General features: G+C 37.4%; 1 protein-coding gene across 10 annotated transcripts in view; it reads left to right on the top strand.

The window, feature by feature from the left end:
• Positions 1–1,296: 1,296 nt before the first annotated feature.
• Positions 1,297–6,000, top strand: part of setd5 (SET domain containing 5) — a 41,472-nt gene continuing 36,768 nt past the window's right edge. For 6 of the 10 annotated variants that reach the window (XM_042758071.1, XM_042758070.1, XM_042758074.1 and 3 more), the window contains exon 1: positions 1,299–1,746. The gene's annotated coding sequence lies outside the window, so the exon portion shown is untranslated. Of the gene's footprint in view, positions 1,747–6,000 lie in introns of all 10 variants that reach the window. The other 4 variants (XM_042758076.1, XM_042758073.1, XM_042758067.1 and 1 more) reach the window with 3 other exon arrangements.

Below are 6,000 nucleotides of genomic sequence, written 5' to 3'. Positions count from 1 at the left end.
TTCATATGTATAGATATGTATATAGACGAATACAATTTTATAACATTTACAGTATTAACAAATATATTTACATAAACGTATTACGTCGTGAATAACACGATGTCGGCCCTCTTCAGTTGCGCGCGCCGCCGCATAATTTACACACACACACAATATATATATATATCAGCCTATGTGTAGATCAAATCTACTCCAAAGGTCATATAAAGGTAAATATACTTTCATGTGTTTCAGACGAGACGTTTTCATTTTGCTAATTCTGTTCACCAGAACACAAGTCTGTGAAGACGACGGCGTTGTGAGTTGGCACTTTATTGCGATTGAAACTTGAAGGCCCTAATATTAGCAAAAACTAAAAATAAAGTATGTTATCTAGTCAGCCGTGGGGGTTTTGCTATTAACACTGAGTAATGCAAGTACGCTTTTGTAGAGCTGCTGTTCAACAACGCCACAGAAACGGCTTAAGCCTTCCTTTGTTAGTTGTAGAATATACTATATTGGCATTACCATGTCAAGTGTACATTTTTCAATAATCCTTAGAATAAACGTTTTATCATCTGACTTAAAAAAACAAAGACCACGAAACATCGCATTTAAATCCTTTACGGTTCGTGATTTAATTGGTTTGTTGGTCTTCTAAACGTGGTTTATTATTTTGGCCCATGTTTGGTCTCCCTTGTCTTCCTCTTTTTAAAATCAAGAACCACAGTTCGCCGACTTGGTTAATATTTTGTATAAAATGAAATCCTGCACCAAATCGAACGTTCAGTCAAATCCTGGATGCCTCATATATTCCTCACAGTATTGTTGACGCTCTAGTATCGCGCTCCCTGCGATAGCGCCAGGAAACCCCGTGCTGCTACAGCTGTATAACAGAACACTGTTATTCCCTTTTACATGGATACAAGGAAAAAAAATAATTCCTTATATGAAAAGACCATTGAACTCCACGGCGTTTGTATTTCGTAACACAACATCTTTCCCCAAATCCTCGGTCCCTTCTTTTGAGAGCATCCATTTTAACTAACGTTAGTCTTCGAAAGTTACACTACAGCAGCCCTTTCCACGCCATCTCACGCTGCAAAATGCTGACTGGAGAGGTGAACCACCTCCGGAAAAAACAAGGCTCTGCCTCTTTTCTGTCTACGACAACAGCAAGCTCCGTGATGATCCAACGGCGTATGCGCGTTCCTGTTTGTTACAGCGATTGACACATTTCTACCCTATAGCATACCAGAGGGCGCGAGCTAGAGCTAAAAGCCCGCCCTCTTAATGAACCCCTGCTCCGCTGTGGAGGAAACCCTGTATTATGGTTGTGTGTAGGCTTCGCTGGGAGCCGCGGTCGATGCCGGTGTAGAGAGGGGGATGGGCAATACTGCAAATGTAAAGGACATGAGATTGAATCACAGTCTAGAAACACCAAGTGCTGTACATATATAAATACCGACTATAATTATGTAAAATAACATTGTATACTGATGTATTCTTTGACAATTTAACGTGAACATTTGAAGACCTCACAATGTCTTAAATTGGAGAAAATGTGAAACTTTCAACTCTTGCGGAAAGGGACACTGAGAAGTTTGGAAGATAGCCAGAGAGCCTCGCGGTTTACAGTTCACAGGAAACACCGAGGTTGCAAGAGAAGGCCTGCTGTTCTGCCTCGCATTGATGTTGGATTTTTTAAAAACACCAAACACCTTTGATAGGCAACTGAATTTCAGTTACGCTGGAAGGACGCTGTAGGTAAGGTATTTTGTTATTTCCATGAAGGTTTTGATGGCAATAGCTTATGTTTTTTATGAACTAGGTAAAGTTGATGCAGAAGTTGGGAGCTCAGTTTATCAGCTCTTGTTTATCAACACGCATTGTAGCTTTTCTGTTTCAACTGTTCTTTGTTGATTGTTTCTGCTGTCACGTTAATGAATCCAATCAAATTATTTTAATGATGTAACACCGTGTTGGTTGGTCTGCATGTTAGCTTGATGTAACTTAGCCATAATCACAATCACACTTTGCCAAGAACCTCGTGCTAAGAACTGCTTTTTTGCTGTAATCATTCAGTGATCGACCTGCTATTATACTGTCTGTCTTATCTTTCGCACATATATCACGTTCATAGCATTCTTGCCACCCAACATAATTAATTATCTATCAAAGTGAGCAAAGGTATCATTTTAGTTAGCCATTAGCTTAGCCGAAAGAGGCTGTCTTAAAAGCTAGTACGTTTAAAATAATGTATTAAAATGCTAAAAATCGTTTTTTTGCAAGGGCTCTTAATTTGATCATTAAGAACATTGGTAATAGAAGAAACTATTGATTAGGGTTGTGTCAGAAACTGTGACTGTGCATTTTAGTGTTAGTTGACTTGTTCTTGTGTTAATCAAGTTTCTGTGTGAAAACAGACATGGCAGAGTTTGTATTTACAACATCCGTGCTTGTCAGATTCGAATTTTATCAACACATTTTTCAAATAACATAGGGAATGGATGTATTAAGGTGCTTAACTTTAAGATTTAAGGTGCTTAACTTTAAGATTTTGCCTTCGTTTGGCTATATGGAGACACTTTGTTGGACTTACAAAGTGGTTTTGTTTTTTGTCTGTTCTAAAAGAAGATAGTTTGTCAGGATAAGCAGATATCCTGTTGAGCAGTGCTCTCTTTTTGATATACATATGTCTGTTTTTGATTTAGACTGCTTCCATCTTGCTGACTATGAGACAACTTTATTATGTGTTTATAATTTCTTGATCTGGCCCGTGTTTTCTTTTGAAAACGAAAATAATGCGAACCCCGAGAACCGTGACTTGCTTTTCTCATTCTTAACCTCCGCCTCCCCCATCAACCAACCCCCAACTCCATCCATGAGAAATGGGTGGTATTTCTAAGGGGAACTCGCCTTTCCTTTTTTAGCCTCCATTTTTATTTCAACAACAAGTGAGTGGAAACAAGGAAGAGCAGGCAACCGGGAGTGAGTGGAACTCGACGAGATTCGCTCACGTTAATGCGGATAGCGTATATAACATGTATATATAAGACATACACATATATATATTATATATATATATGTGACAGTTTTCGATACGCTGTAAATGTAACACTTGTAATGCTATTTCCAGCGTGTAAAGTGAACCGTGAGGAAACGCCTGCTGTTGTGGCAAGGCGTGCACCATACTCAGGGTTACTTTTACATATATATACACACATTATATTATTTTAGAGGTCCTCTGGCAGCATACTGTCCTGTCTGTCTGTTCGCCGATAGATTTGATATCACCAGGAACCGAAACACAGACTGTCTATAACAGTGCCTGATAGAATTCACGCATTTTTGTAGTTCTTGGAGAGCTTGCTGGCAACTGTGAGGAGATGATTGGGCCTGTCCGACATTTTCCCAGTATGTTTTCTGGTTTTATTTTCGTCCGCCTTGAACTATGTGAAACCTGATCTTTCTGTGACTCACTCCTTATCTAAAGTCAACGTGTGCCATTGTCCAGAGACAAAGGACAAGCTTGGAAATGTGAAACATTTTTGAAGTTTAGCACATATGAAAAATTGATTAAATGCCCTGATGCATTTTAGTATCAAAACGTAGAAAATGGTTGAGCTTTAGCCGAAAATGTGAATGCACAGAAACTGTACCACAAATCAAGACAAAATGGCAAATATACAAAGCATTTTATTATATCACAACTGTTTTTAATGTTGGTTTTTTTATGTCCTCATTGTTTTGATTTGAAATTGTGTGTGTGTGTGTATATATATACACGCACACACACATTATATATGCCTCCCTATATATATATAGTATATATATCTCTCTCTCTCTCTCTCTCTCTCTCTCTCTATATATGTATATATATCTAAATGTTTTGTCCTCAAATCTGTGTGATCTCACAGCCTATATTCCGGCAACGGTTCCCTTTTTTTCATGACCTGCATTGCTTTTAAATGAATATTATGCAGTCTACTGTTGTGATGCTTTTTTACAATACATAATTAATATTTTTTTTGGGCAAATGTCTGTAATTGAATATTATTATTTGAGTTTTAGGGACTTTTTTTAGTTAGTTAATTAGATATTTGTGTGGTGCATGAGCTCAGTCTTCCTTCGTTTTAGCGGTGGTTTCCCTGAACCCATGCATGCATTCATTGGAGCTCATTCTGATCCATTTTAAAAGGATATTAGAAAATCTTTCTTTCTTTGTATTGATTTATTATTATTATTATTATTATTATTATTATTATAAGTCTAGAAAATACATTGAGAAAATAGCGTTTGTGTTTGGTTTTTTGGGGCCTTTAGCTCCTCTTGTGCTATTACATGTACTGAGACTAAAAAATAGTTGCTGAGATGCCTGCTCCTCTTCTGCTTCCTGATTGGGTGGTTTCAGAGACCCTCAGCCAATCAGATGTGTCTGAGTGTTGTTGATCTCTATCTCTCTCTCCCCCCACACACCTCCCTACACCTCCCTAACCAGTGCTTTGAAACAACTAAATGCACACAATCTTAAGGATTGTAGTAGCATAAACAAGGTGTTTTTTTTTTGTTTTTTTTTTATTGAAAGGCAGCTGAATTTAATGTGGTCTCCAATACACACTCTGCCAGTCAAGGTTTTTTTTTGTCTCTTGTTATTGTGCACATTGTGCAGCCATTTTAGCTCCTGAACAGTTTTTTTTTTCAGGTATTTGGCGAGGGTGGGTCAGTCATCTTAAAAAAAAAAAAAAAAAAACAAGCTGGCAGAGAGAATGTAGTTAAATAAAATTCCATTTTCACATTTGTGTTTGGTGATACTGTCACAAATGGTCAGTAATGTTTATAGATTTAAAAGGGTCCATTTTTTTATCGAATCATTGAAAAATTGTATTGATTGGCCACAGAAAATCCCATTTGTGTAAACCGCAATGCTGCTTGATGCAGCCCAGACAACAGAGGACAAGCCCTTACTCACCCATACTTGTGGCTTAAAAAACACTGTTGTCCTATTGGATTGGAAAATTAGGTTAGGACAAGTCTGCATATATGCCTAAACATGATGTCATGAGCACTGAATATTTCTAGTGTTCCTGATAATAGGGTATTTCCTGCATTAACAATTTTTAGCCTGTGCCATATTTAGTTATGCTGTCATATCCTGTTTTGTGCATTTATATAGGCTCTCTCTTGCCTATGTGTTTTCCTGTTATTACAAAACAACTGACAAGTGGTCAGTGGGTGTAGGAGTGAATATTATCTTCCAGATGAGCAAGACTTTCATGTGCTGTCTAAGAAAGTGAAATTGAGTTTTCACAAAAAGCAAAATTGAATTTTTACCAACACTCGTGTGTTATCTAACAAGCACAGATATTAAAAATCAGATATCACATGAGTTTGGTACTTCGAGATGTTTTTTTTTTCTTAGTGCATAACTTGCATTTTACACTTGTTGATGCATCGATACCAATACTAGTATCAGTATCGTTCCCGATATTGTGCTCATGTACTCGTTCTGCCAGAAATGTCAATAGCAAAGAAAAAAAAAGGATGCACATATTACTAACGTTACTTGAGAAGGAGAGAGTGTGTGTACTTCTGTTGAATTCTTTTCAATGCTGATTGCGCCCTCAGCACACGTGTAACTTGAACTAAAACTAATTTATAAATGTGAGAAAAAACAATAGCTGTTATGTGATTTATGTATAACCAGTGGTTCTCTAAATTATTACGAGGAAACTTGCCCAACTCTCTCTCATTATTAGCTGTCATTTCTGTTGCATATGAGAAAAATCAAATGGCAAATGCTCAAAGTGTTACAAAACAGACTAGCGACAGACTACTTGTTTGAACCATGCTATCTTGGCTTAAAAGTTTGAATTTGATGCAGAATTCTCTGTTAGAAAAGACAGATGTCTATGTGACTTAGACTAGTTTAAAGCCCTTTGAAACACCTCTCTGACATTCTTAACAGCATTGACAGCGGAAGTAGCATAAACATTGTGCCATGAATGATCCAGTAACAAG

This window comes from Cyprinus carpio, chromosome A6 (assembly GCF_018340385.1).
Source record: "Cyprinus carpio isolate SPL01 chromosome A6, ASM1834038v1, whole genome shotgun sequence".
Taxonomy (NCBI): domain Eukaryota; kingdom Metazoa; phylum Chordata; class Actinopteri; order Cypriniformes; family Cyprinidae; genus Cyprinus; species Cyprinus carpio.
Note: the sequence above shows the minus strand (reverse complement) of the source record. Positions and strands in the feature narration are given on the sequence as shown.